The sequence below is a fragment of the Ochotona princeps genome, chromosome 6 (assembly GCF_030435755.1).
Source record: "Ochotona princeps isolate mOchPri1 chromosome 6, mOchPri1.hap1, whole genome shotgun sequence".
NCBI lineage: Eukaryota > Metazoa > Chordata > Mammalia > Lagomorpha > Ochotonidae > Ochotona > Ochotona princeps.
The window spans coordinates 59,819,529-59,832,616 of record NC_080837.1 but is presented as its reverse complement, the minus strand read 5'-3'; positions in this window follow the sequence as shown (position 1 = coordinate 59,832,616).

Below are 13,088 nucleotides of genomic sequence, written 5' to 3'. Positions count from 1 at the left end.
CAATGGGCATTGAGGCCAAGTTCAACCCAACCAGCCCTACTGTCCAGCTCACACACATGCTGGAGGGTGTCGTTCTGTTTAGCCATGCCTGCTCCAGTCCTGGGAGAGAGAGAGGTGCCTACTATTTCCCTACTGGGACACTCCCACTCCTGGATTATGCATTCTCCAGGTGGTTCTGCAGTTTAACTTGACAGAATTAGCCCCTAGTGTCAGCATCTACCAACTGATGCTGCAGCAAAGCCCAACCAACCCTCACCCACTCTAATTTATGCTTAAAACAGTAGGAACAGTCATCCCAGCCTGGCTTTTCCCTGATCTAGCTCACATGAGGCCCACAGGTGTTGTAGCCCTGCCTCATCTGGTCTGCCTCCATCTCAACTCATGCTCTCCAGTGGGGGTGGTTGTCCAGCAGGGGAGCCCTCCACATTCCCAGATGGTGCTGGAGTCTAGCCCGGATCAGTGTGCCCAGCCCCAGTTCACACTGTGCCAAGGGAGACTGCAGCCATATCCAGACCAGAATGCAACCCCCACTCCGGCCCCTGCACTCACCAGTGGGAACCCCAAACCAGTAGGGTACACTCCACAGCTCCCCAGCCAGGCCTGTTCCCAGCCTTAGATTATGCGTGTGCCAGTGGTGGCTCTGACCCAGTTGATATAGCCCCTTACGTAATCTGACCTTTGCCTTCAATGCTGTGGCCTAGTATCCCTGGTTCATGCAGACCAGTCAGTGTAAAAGCCTAGTTCGGCATGACTTGTGCTCCATCGTGATTACTGTTCTTCCTTGTGAGCTAAGGTTTGCTTGGCCCTGCTTGGTCTGCCCCCTCCAGTTGTAGCCCGGTTCACCCCACACCCTGTTTTAGGATGCACATTCAGGTGATGTTGCCTTGACCTGTCCAGACTGTTGTCGGTTCCTTTACCCATGAGTGATGGCAGGTTCCATGGTCACATCTAGCTCAGCCCATCAATACCCCAACTTGTGAGCTAACCAGTGGAACTTGTATTTCTGCAGGGTTGGGCCCACGCTTCCCCCACAGAATCTACCCCTGGGCCTGATTCTCTCGTGTGCTGGTTAGTGTCTTGACCCTGCGAAGTATGACCCATCACCTGTTCCACCACTCAGTCAGGTGCTGGCACCTAGCCCTGCCAGACAGGCCCCCATCCATAGCTTTCGTGTGGACTGGTGTGTCGCAGTCAGTGATGCTCCATGCTAACAGCCCACTTTGGGATTCCCATGTGGGCTGGTGAATCAGTCTGGCCCAAATAGATCTTATGGACTCTCGCCTCCAAACCACCAGGTCTCATTCCCTTCACTTGCCAGCCCTGTCACTGGAAGTCACACAGGATTCATCCCTTCTGTATACTCACAATGGCCTTATCGATGGATGTCCCTAGGCAGCAATTATATACCCTAAAAACCCTAAAGCTCACCAGCAGGTGGCCAGCAGGCAGAGCCTCACGCCGAATAGGCACAATGACACTCAAACCCCAGGACTTGGTCACCATTTGGCAGCAGTGACCATGGCCATTGGGATCTGGCCTGGCTCAGACGCCGCCTGCAGCTGCCACGCTGCAAAGGGCTCCTTTCGCCCCAGCCCCCTGGCTGAACTGACATTCTTTAAAAAAAAAAAAGATTAATTTTTATTAGAAAAGTAGATGTACAGGGAGAAGGGGACGTAGAAAGATCTCCCATGCACTGGTTCGCTCCCCAAATGGCTGCAGTGGCTGAGCTGAGCCAAACTGAAGTCAGGAGCCAGGAGCTTCTCCCAGGTCTCCCATATGGGTACACGGTCCTAAGGCTTTGGTCCATCCTCCACTACTTTCCCAGACCACAAACAGGGAGTGGGATAGGAAGTGTAGCAGCACGATGTCCATGTGGGATCTGGCACTTGCAAGGCAAGGATTTAGGCATTGAGCCATCGCAACAGGCACTGTTAATTCTTTTAATCTGTATGCAAGGAATATGTTTCCATTTTTCATGTTCTGGATGATTTCTTCCATCAGTGTTTGATAATTTTCATTGTAGAGCTCATTCACTTCTATGGTCAAATTTATTCCTAAATATTTGATTCTTTTTTGGTGATTATTGTGAATGAGATTTCTTTTTGGTGAATCAGTTGTTAGTGTTTGAAAAAGCTGCTGGTTTTCACATGTTTGTTTTTGTAACCTGCAGCTTTACTGAACTGGCCTATCAATTCTAATATCTCTTCTGAGGAGTGTTTAGGTTTTTCCGTGTATAGCATTGTGCCAGCAGTTTCTTCCTGCCTTGATCTGGGATGGTGGTGGCTCCCAGCTGGCCACTGTCTTTCCTTTTTTTGTCCTACAGAGTCTTTATTGTTTTTTCACTTCTCTGCTAAAAATTTCTGTCAACCTCTTTGTTCTTTCAGTATCCCCAGAGCAGCTGAAGTCAGCATGGCTATACCCTATTTAGCCATCTTTAATATCCCCCAAACAATTCAGTGTCTTACCAAACTTCATTTTTAACTGTTTGTCAGATAAATTGATAAGAAGTTATATTCTATAATGATTTTGTGACTTTTAAAACTTATGAGTGAAGTTGGACATTTTTATCATTTGATTTTTGTTATGGCCCTTGCCTATTTTCCTACTGGAGTATGCTCTTTCCACTTGTTGAACTCTTTTTTTAGTAGAGACATGAAGCGTATGACTAAAAATAATTTAAAAATCCTATCTCTAAAAAATTATGTTGAAGAATAAAGTATCGCTCAGCTTCCTTAGTGGAATTAAAGATTCACGAAACAATCCTGTGTAACTTACTCTAGGCACTGAACAGTTTTGGGAAAATAGGGAAATATATCAAGTCAATATTTTTTTCTAGAACTTAGTACCTTTTGTGAGCATAACAAGTCAAAAGGTTACTCATGAGTAGAGATGTCACTCTGAAGTAATGAGTATACTCCTGAAAGAACCTCCAACAAGGCAAGATCACACTTCACTTTATTTTACTTGGAACTTTTTTCTGGAAGTCAACTTAAAAATAACTTAAACTACAGAGGTTTAAAAATTAATCCTCATGGAATCTTTCTCAGTTGTTGACAGGTTAAATATTTTGCATGCCTGAATTCTTTGTGAATAAGTAGAATTCAACGGAGTTGAGGGATGCATTAAGCTGTTTCTCAAACTTGAATGTGCACAGGACTCATCTGGGAATAATATAAACATTTATTTTGATCCGGTATGTGTGCAGTTGTACCGTTCCAGCAAAGGTCCCAGGCGATAACCAGGGCAGCTGCCACAGGACCACAGTTTAAATGAGAATGCTAGAAACAGCAGAAGTGTTTCTGCTTTGGGATTTCTATAGGCAGCAGTCTGGCAGTGAGTTGGAACTGTTCCTTCTGCAATCAGGAGGCTCAGGTTGGGGGACTGTGAGCACTGAATTGGCAGCTGAAGTGGTGGAGCTAGAGGAGATTGCTTTAATTATTTATCAGGTACTGAGAAGGTGGGTGGAAAAGCCAGACAGTCTTCTCTGTTGAACACAGGTTATACCGTCATGTGTGGTGTCTTACATTTTTAACTCTAAAATTCTATTTTTAATGAGAACATTAAGCCCACTGATTTTATGAAATATATCTTTTTCAGCAAAGAACTGCTTCTATTAAAAAGGCTATCAAGTTGCTGAAATATTAATGGTAGAACAATGTTATGTAACAGAAGAGGATGCTTTCATTGAATTAGATTTTATATATTAATATGAATATTGAAAAAATCAGGCTGAGTAATAAGTCATGACATGACTTAACTGTTTTTTATTATTATTATTATTTCAGATTTATTTTTATTGGAAAGGCAGATATACAGAGAGAAGGAGAGACAGAGAGGAAGATCTTCCATCCGATGATTCACTCCCCAAGCAGCAGCAGTGGCTGGAGCTGAGGCAATCTGAAGCCAGGAGCCAGGAACCTCCTCCGAGTCTCCCATGTGGGTGCAGGGTCCCAAGGTTTTGGGCTGTCCTCATTGTTTTCCCAGGCCACAGGCAGGGAGCTGGATGGGAAGCAGGGTTGCCGGGATCAGAATTGGTGCCCATATGGGATTCTGGTGTGTGCAAGGTGAGGACTTCAGCCGCTAGGCTACTGTGCTGGGTCCAGTCTTTAATTATTTTAAGGAAGAATCCTCCCATTTTTGGTGGGGGGAGCATGAAATAGATTGCCAAGACACACTATGAAATATTCTGAATTAGGTATGTTTATTAACTGATTAGATGGTCATTATAGAATAGATAGACATGGCTCTACTTGGAGTTAGAAAAAATAAATTTGACAGTCTCACGGTAGACTTCTGGCCATAGGTTCCTGTTTGGTGTTTGTTGGGTCGTGACTTTACTCAGCATCATATATGTTGGGCCTTTTCAATTGCAGCTACTTACTGGAAATCATACACACTTTCAAAACGGTTTACTGTAAATGACTGTAATGATGAGTTACCATTGGGAGTCCAGCACAAATGTTTCGGGGAACCAGTGTTGTAGTGCAAGCTATGTTAAGTAGGTTTTTAGGCAAGAACATTCAGCACAATGGTTCTGCTTACTCAGCCACAAGTGCTCCTCCATCTGTACCTTTTGCTTTTAAGTTGCTATCATTAGTCTCTGATACCCAAAAGCAACTCCTGAGTGAGAAACTAACTGAAAAATCACCTTTCTGTGAGATCTTCCACAAAATAATAATTCTGTGGAGGAATGTAGGGGTTTCTTATGATTAAACAGGTTATTGAAGCTGTGATTTTTAAAATAGAGACATGTTTAAACATGTCCGGAGCTTACTTTTATTTGTTAAGCAGAATGTGTTTAATAATGTAGCTGTGCTATACATTCCATGTAGCTCTGTTCCTGTAACAGGTAAAACCTGTTAATAAACAAACCAGAGTTGACCTGTATAAAGTACTCAAGTCATTAAGCATAGCAGAGTTGTCCCTTGATATTCTCAGATGATTGTTCACTGCACTTGTAACTCATCTACCTTCTGGAAGAGTAGATAAGTGAGCAGTCAGTCTCTGGTACGTCTCTCAGGAACACTTCTTTACAGATTTATTTATTGTGAAAGTCGGAGTTATAGAACAAAAAGGAGAGAAAGATATTCTATTCACTGGTTTACTCCCCTAATAAGGCAATGGCTAGTGTTGTATCAGGCTAAAACCAGGAGCTTGGAGCTGCTTTCAGGGCTCCTGTGTAGGTCGCAGGGATCCTCTGATTACCTCATGAATGATATATTCTTATAAATAGTGCTCTCACTTGGCTTATTCCTCAATTGATCCCAATGGTAGTTTTGACTTTTTTCCTTTTTCTTACTAGATTTTTAGGAGATTGTTTTTATTTTGTGGGATGTATAATTTTATAATTATATAATATTGATCCTATTCTTTTTTTAAAAATTAATTAATTTTGTTTGGAAGGAAGGGTTAGAGAGATGAGGAGAGCTAGCGAGATCTTCCATCCACCGAGTCACTGCTCAAATGGTTGCAATGGCCAGCGCTGGACTGTTCCAAAACCAGAGCTTAGGAACTTCTTTCTGGTCTCCTACTTCTATGTAGGGCCACCACCTTCTGCTGCTTTCCCAGGCACAGTAACAGGGAAGTGGGGCAGCTACGACTCTGACTGATGCCTATGTGGGATGCTGGCATTACAAGTAGAGGCTTAACATGCTATGCCATGTTGCCAGCCCCTAACCTATTAAAGCATTATCCTTTTTTCCCCTTGCTTATTTGATTTGTCAAAATGAAGATTACATAAAAACTTTCCCATTACTGTTGAGTTACTGAAAATGTATCCTTGGATTTCTAAGGAAATACTTCCTACATGTGTTTCAACACACTGGTAAGCATATAAAGGCACAGCTGTGATTGTGGACCAAGGACCGTATCACAACATAAAGTGATCCTATTTGTCTGTGTGCTGCTTTTGGCTCTACATTTTTCTTAATTTGATATTAGCATTTTCATTGCAGCTTCTTTTCTGTTTGCCTTTGTCCTTTATACATTTTCCTTTTCCTTCACTCTTGTCCCATTTATGTCAGTTTATATTAGATGAGTCTCTTAAAAACAGCAGTTTTACACTCAATCTGCAACCCTTTGACTTTAATATGTTTGGTCTTTGTCATTTTGTTTCACGTTCCTTTGCATTGCCATTGTTTTGAAACATGGATCACATTTTCTTTGCTTTCATCTTTGTTTTGACGTAAGCACACAGAGACACACGTACATTTAAATGTTGCTAGTAGCACTCAGTTTTCAGAAGCATTCTGTAACTTTTGTTTCTCTAACTGCTGAAAAGGAAAACCTCACCATTGACGTCATGTTTGGGCAGACTGGCCTTGCCCGTTATCTCTCCCTCAGTTTTGCTCATGTAATTGGAGTTTTAAAGTTTAGACTATTATAAAAATTTTAAAATGCTTCTGTGTCGCTACTTCTTCATTGTTATTTCACTTCAGGCTACTTCTCTTGGTCAATTGAATTTTGTCTTCAAACTTAAAAAAAAGTTTTGCATGAGTATAAATGTATTCCTGAAAAAAAATGAGCTTGCTTCACTGCTTTCACAAATGTGGAGCATGTTGGCACCTCTTCTAGTCTTTAACATTTTCATCCCCTCAAAATTCATATGTTGAAATTCTCACCCAAACAGTGATGGGGTGATTAGGTCTTGGGTCCAAGGTGCTGAGGAATGGGATTAATGGCCGTTCTTCTGCCTTGTTGATGCAATGGGAGGACTTTCAGGGGGTGGGCTCTCACCAGACCTGAAGTCTGATGCTGCTTTCATCTCGGATTTCCCAGTCCAAAGCTAAGGCAAATAATTTTCTGTCGTTTACAAGCCTTTCAATCTACGATATTCTCTGTGATAACTTCTCAAATGAGCCAAGAAGGCTACATATGGAATTCATGGCTCAAAATAGGTTTTGTTAAAATCTGTTAAAAAACATGTTTATTTACTTTTTTGAAAAGTAGAGTTACAGAGAAAGAGAGGAAGAGAGAGAAATCTTTTATCCACTGGCTCACTCCTCAAATGGCTGCAGTGGCTTGCACTGGGCCAGGCTGAAACCAGGCGAATGGAACTCTGTTTGAATCTTCCACATAGGTGGCAGGAGCCCAGGGATGTTGGCCATCTTCCACTGCTGTCTCAGGCACATTGGCAGGGAGCTGAACTGAAATTGTAACAGTTGGGACTTGAACCAGCCCCGATAGGGGATGCCAGAATCACAAGTAGCAGCTTAATGTGCTATATACCACAACTCCACCACCTCCCCAGCCTAACCACTACATCTTTTAAAAGGAGTTACCCTCCTTTGGTTTGAAGTGTTATAGTACATTATATGTTTAATACAAAGCAGGAAAAAAGAGGAGGTAGAGTGATCTGTAGTGGTTCAGATGGGTAGCTTTTGTCTCTCATAGGCAGGGTATAGGGCTGCTACCCACCACTTATCAGCTTACTGCTTATGCATTATAAAGGCCTTGGTAAGTTAGATCTTTATGATATGTAAACTCATAGGGTTATTGTAATTTATACAATTTATATAACAAATGATTTACTAATTCATATCATACTTTGTTTAGTGCCTACTCTTATTTTTGTTTAATTTTGGCCTTTTTTTCTGGGAACATCAGTTGTGTAAATTTTGGTCTCTCCATTCTCTTTCCTTCATGATTATCATATCCTTTCTCTTAGTTTTTCAACTTTATTGTTCCCCTCTATATTATATATGAATATATAAGTTTTTCATCATTGTTTTCTTTTAAAATATTTTCTTTGGGCCTAGCATGGTGGTCTAGCGGCTAAAGTCCTTGCCTTGCACGTGCTGGGATCCCATGTGGGCACCGGTTTCTATCCAGCTCCCTGTTTGTGGCCTGGAAAGCAGTCGAGGATGGCCAATGGCCTTGGGACCCTGCACCCACGTGGGATATCTGGAAGAGGCTCCAGATTCCTGGCTTTGGTTTGGTACAGCTCTAGCCGTTGCAGCCACTTGGGGAGTGGATCAACGGATGGAAGATCTTTCTCTCTGTCTCACCTCCTCTCTGTATAGCTGACTTTACAATAAAAATTTAAATAAATCTTTTAAAGAAAGAAACTCTTTAAAAATACCCATATTCTTTTTTCTTTGTAAAGAGTTATTTATTTGAAAGGCAGTGATAGAGAGAGAAAAAGAGAAGTTTTCCATTTGCTGGATCACTCCCGAAATAGTTGCAGCAGCTAGTGCCAAAACCAGGAGGCAGGAGTTTCTTCCAAGTTTCCCACTTGGTTTCAGGGGTTCAAGCACTTGAAGCATCTTCCACTGCTTTTACAGGTGGTGCATTAGCAAGGAGCCAGGACTTGAGCCGTATGGGATGCCGCTGTCTCAGGCAACAGCTTTGCCTCCTACACTGCAACGTTGGCCCCCAACCATGTTTCTTTCTTCACCACAGATTTTATTCTTTTATTCTGATTTTTCTTATTTCATTTTTGATGATGTTTACATAGTTGAGAGGGATGGATGCCCATATGGACAGCTGATTAGGATGGGAAGGGTTGAAGAACGGGGGAAGTAGATGAGATCATTGCTTCCAATTTTTTTTTTTTTAATTCCTGTATCTGGAGGAAAGGAGGAGAGAAGGGGAGAGGGCTGCTCCCAGCATCCTGACTGCATCAATACCTGGGGATGTGAGATGGCCTCTCAATGTCATCCTAGGGTCCCCAGTGTGGAGCTGTGTTCTGAGGGAACTGCCCTGTGGTTTTGGTTGCTCTGAGGTGTTGTTGGCTTCATTGTTCCAAGCCTGAGGAAATTCTTCCAAGATCCGTTGACTGACGTAGTCCTCCTTAGAGTCTCCACTTGCCCAGATACTTGCTGTCAGTGCTTGGCTGGGAGAATTGTCCAATTTGTTCTGCCCTGCACCCTCTGCCATGATACTAAATGTCCTCTGCAGGTCCCCATGAACTGCTGTATCCTTCTTCTGCATCTGGCATGCTATCCACTGCACTGTAATAAGCAATTGAGGAGGCCCAGACACATGCATTCCATGGTCAGACCACAGTTTCTGAGTCCAGTGGTCCAGCTGAGAGGGTGCCCAGAGAAACCTCATGCAAGGTGACCCCATAACTGACCCTGTGTGCTAGCAAATAGGGGGAATGGCGCAGTTTGTCACCCACATCAGCCTACACACACTGGTGGTTGCGATTGTTGGGTCAGTTCTGTCTCCAGTCCTATCTCTTACACAAACCAGATTTTGTACTTTCCAGGTGGTTCTTAAGTCTAGCTTGACAGGACTTGTCTCCATTCCCAGCACTTGCCAGTTGATGCTACAGCAAAGCTAGGCCAGCCTGCACTTACTCTGGCTCATGCATGCACCAGTGGATATGGTCACTCAGCCCAGGCTGGCTCTCCTGTAACCCAGCTCACATGCAAGCCAGCTGGTGTTGCTGCCCTGCCCAGCTTGGTCTGCCCTAAGTCTCAGCTCTCATGCTCACCAGTAGGAGCAGTGACCCAGCAGGGGAGCCCATGCAATTCCTCTCCCAGGCTCATCTCCACTGGTGGGGTCTTACATGTTCTGGTGGATGCTGCGTCCCAGTCTGGCATGGCCTGCTTCACCTTGGCATTGCTGGCAGGTGCTGCAGCCTGGCTCGGCCCAGTCTCCACTCCCCTTCCCATTCCAGCTCATTCCAGCCTGGGCAGCCCCTAGTCCCAGTCCTAATGTTAACTGGCTAGTGTTGTGGCCCAGTCCAGCTGCCTGGGACCCCAGATCCAGTTTTTTGGCACATATGCTGGTCTGGGACCCCTCTGCTCACCCAGGACTTCAGGCATGTTAACAGGTCCCCAAACTCAGTCCACTAGCATACCACACTAGCATGCCAGCCTGGGACCCTAATACCACTTCCCTCCTGCTCCCTGCTCCGCCCGACCCTCTGCTTGCCTGGGACTGAAACCCCTGTAGGAGTTCCCAGACCTGCTCTGCTCCTCTGGTCCACAGAGTGAGTCCCCAGGCCCCCAAGGCTAGGTGCTGACAGAAGGAAGGCGGCTAGGTGCTGGCAGAGCAAAGGCACCTACCTCATCATGGATTTTAATTTTACTAATGTTTCTAAAACTTAAAAAAATTGTTTTAGATGATGTTTACATAGTTGCTCAGGGTGGGAAGATCCAGGTTTAGGGAAAAGTGGATGTGATCATTGTTTCCAAATTTTCTACTTCTTCCTATTTCTGGGGGGAGGAAGGAGATAAAAGGAGAGACCATACCCAGCCTTCCAATCAACCCAGTACCCAGGGATGGGGAACGGCCACCTGACACCAGCCCAGGGTCCCGATGTGGCACACGCTGTGAGGGTTCTGCCCAGGTGGTAGTGGTAGTTCTGAAATGCTGTTGATCTCGCTGAGCCATGGATGAGGAAACCTTTCCAATGTCTGCCTTTGAGTCTCCATTCACTCATATATGGTCCACTTTAGAGTCTCCATTCACCCAGATACTTACTGTCATCATTTGCCTTGGGATAGTTGTCCAGTTTGTTCTGTTTTCCTCTGTTATGGTACCATATGTCCTCTGCAGGCCTCAGTGGGCTGCCATATCCTCCATGTGCGTAAGGGCCTGCTGTCTACTACTCCTTCTTTTCCACTGAGGAGGACCAATTCTCACATGCCTTGGCTAGCCGACCTGGACCCCACGGGACCCCTCACCCCCAGGGTTCACAGATCCAGCACCCACTGTGCAGGCAGGCCTAAGGATCTGGGCCAGGTGACCTGGGCCCCACCAGACCCCCCACCCCCAGGGCTAACTGACTCAGCACCCACTGCCCTCAGACTGGCATAGCTTACCTCACCTTGGCATTCACCAGCGGGTACTTCTGCCTGGCTCAGTGCAGCCTGCCTCCAGTTCTAGCTCCTGCTGGTGAGTGCTGCAGCCTAGCTCAACCCAGGCCAGCCACCATTCTTGGCTCCATTGTGACCTGACTGGTGTTTTGGCCTGACCCCACCTCTCCTGCACCCTGCCCCATCCTGGTTCTCACATCTGCCAATGGATGTTATGAACTGGCTCAGCCTGGCCTGCCCACAGACATGACCCACAGGTATGCCAATGGGTAATGTAACCTGGCCTGGTTTGGTTCTTGTGTTCACCTGTAGGGACTGTGTCCTGACAAAGGAGTTCCCCAGTCTCCTCTATCAGGTTTCTTCCCAGTGACAGATCTCACACACCCTGTTGGGTCCCCAATTCATGTTGTTTTTTATTCTTTGTTTTCTCAGAACAAGCTGACATGAATCCAAACTCTGTCATCAAAGTATTCTTCCCTCATTTTTTTCACAAAGATGAGTTGATGTATTGCTGTGATTCAAAGACGTATTGATATGGTATAGTTTCCAAAGATGTAAAGGGTAGGTCATAGTGCTGAATTTTCATGTAATGTCTTATTTCTCAATAGGCATTTGTTCATCTGACAGAGCATCTATTTCATTGCTTGATTCTGTAATATGTGAATCACCATAATAAACAACCATTACCATCCTCAACATTCATTGTGCCATGGTGGAAGCCACCAGCCACCACCAATTCTTGCTCACACCTCTTCTCACCTCCATTCATATACATACTGCCACATTGTTTCTCAGATTTACAGCTTTTGCCTAGATGTGGTGATTTGGAGGAATGGGATAAGGAAGAAGGGTGTTATGTGATATTGTTTTGGTGTTTAGAGAAGCACCTGGGAGAACACGCTGGGCTTTATTCTCTCACGTTTTGAGATAGAAAACTTATTTTATGTTTTTTTTTAAAGATTTATTTTATTTTTATTGGCAAGGTGGATATACAGAAGAGAGATAGAGAAGAAGATCTTCCGTCTGATGGTTCACTCCCCAAGTAACCACAATGGCTGGAGCTGAGCCAACCCAAAGCCAGGAGCCAGGAGCTCTTCCGGGTCTCCCATGAGGGTGCAGGGTCCCAACGCCTTGGGCCGTCCTTGACTGCTTTCCCAGGCCACAAGCAGGGAGCTGGATGGGAAGCAGAGCCGCCGGGATTAGAACCGGCGACCATATGGGATCCTGGCGTGTGCAAGGAGAGGACTTTAACCTCTACGCTATCTCGCTGGGCCCAGAAAACTGGTTTTATATGAGATAGCATTAAAGAAGATGGCTAATGACACCTAGTGATTTAAAGATGTCAAGATAGACAAGCCACATAATTAAGAATGCATCATCTTTCACATACTATCAGTATGACATATGCTCTGAGAGTAAAGAGAACAGGTGTTTTTCTGAATTAGTTGTGCTTTAAATGGACTAGAGAAGAGTGGCTTCCAAACCCAGCAATGCAGCAGAATCAACTGGGGTTCTTGTCAAAGTACATATCAGTTTTCTGTCCTATCAGGCTTACTCTTGTAGCATATTTTCTAGGCTGTAGGTATACATTTTAAAGCGATGCCATTGAACAGAAATGAATTTCTTCTCCTCTTGCTTTCCTAAGTTTCTGGGATACTACCAGCATGGGTACATCTGACTGAGGGGGGTCACTGAATCCGGTCTCAGGTCTGGGCTTCTGGTCTCAAGGGCTTCTTGTGCCAGACTGTCCTAAATGCATAAGCAATTGTGACTTACCAGAGTGGCTGAGATTCTGTAACCATTCCAGGAATTGAGATGAACAATATCTAGCATAAGAAACTGAAACTCGAGTGTACGGAGTCATGAAGGAAGCTAAAAAACATCTCAAGAAAATCAGTGGTGAAGCTGGAACTGATGTTATACCCCGTTGGCTACTACTGTCTGTGAGGATAGCAACATGGCGTCATGAGCAGAGAAATTGGTATTTGAATTCAAGTTTGTATGTCTTCTTATTGTTTCAGTTTGATCAACTTCACTTACTAGAGCATCAGTTTACTCATGAATGAAAACATAGGAAAGAAATATTAGCTTTAATAGGCTGTTGCTGAGAATTTAGATATGAATGAGAAAATGCCTTTAGATAGTTCCTGACACACAGAATATTTTCAAAAAATGTTATTTCCTCTTCTTGCATGCCTTTTCTCAATGCACTCTAAGTTTTTAATGTCATGTTTGTTGCCATGGTAATTTTGTAGCAAGAGCAACAAAAAATCAAGGATTCCATTTATTTATTCAGTCAATGAAAATTTTCCAGATACC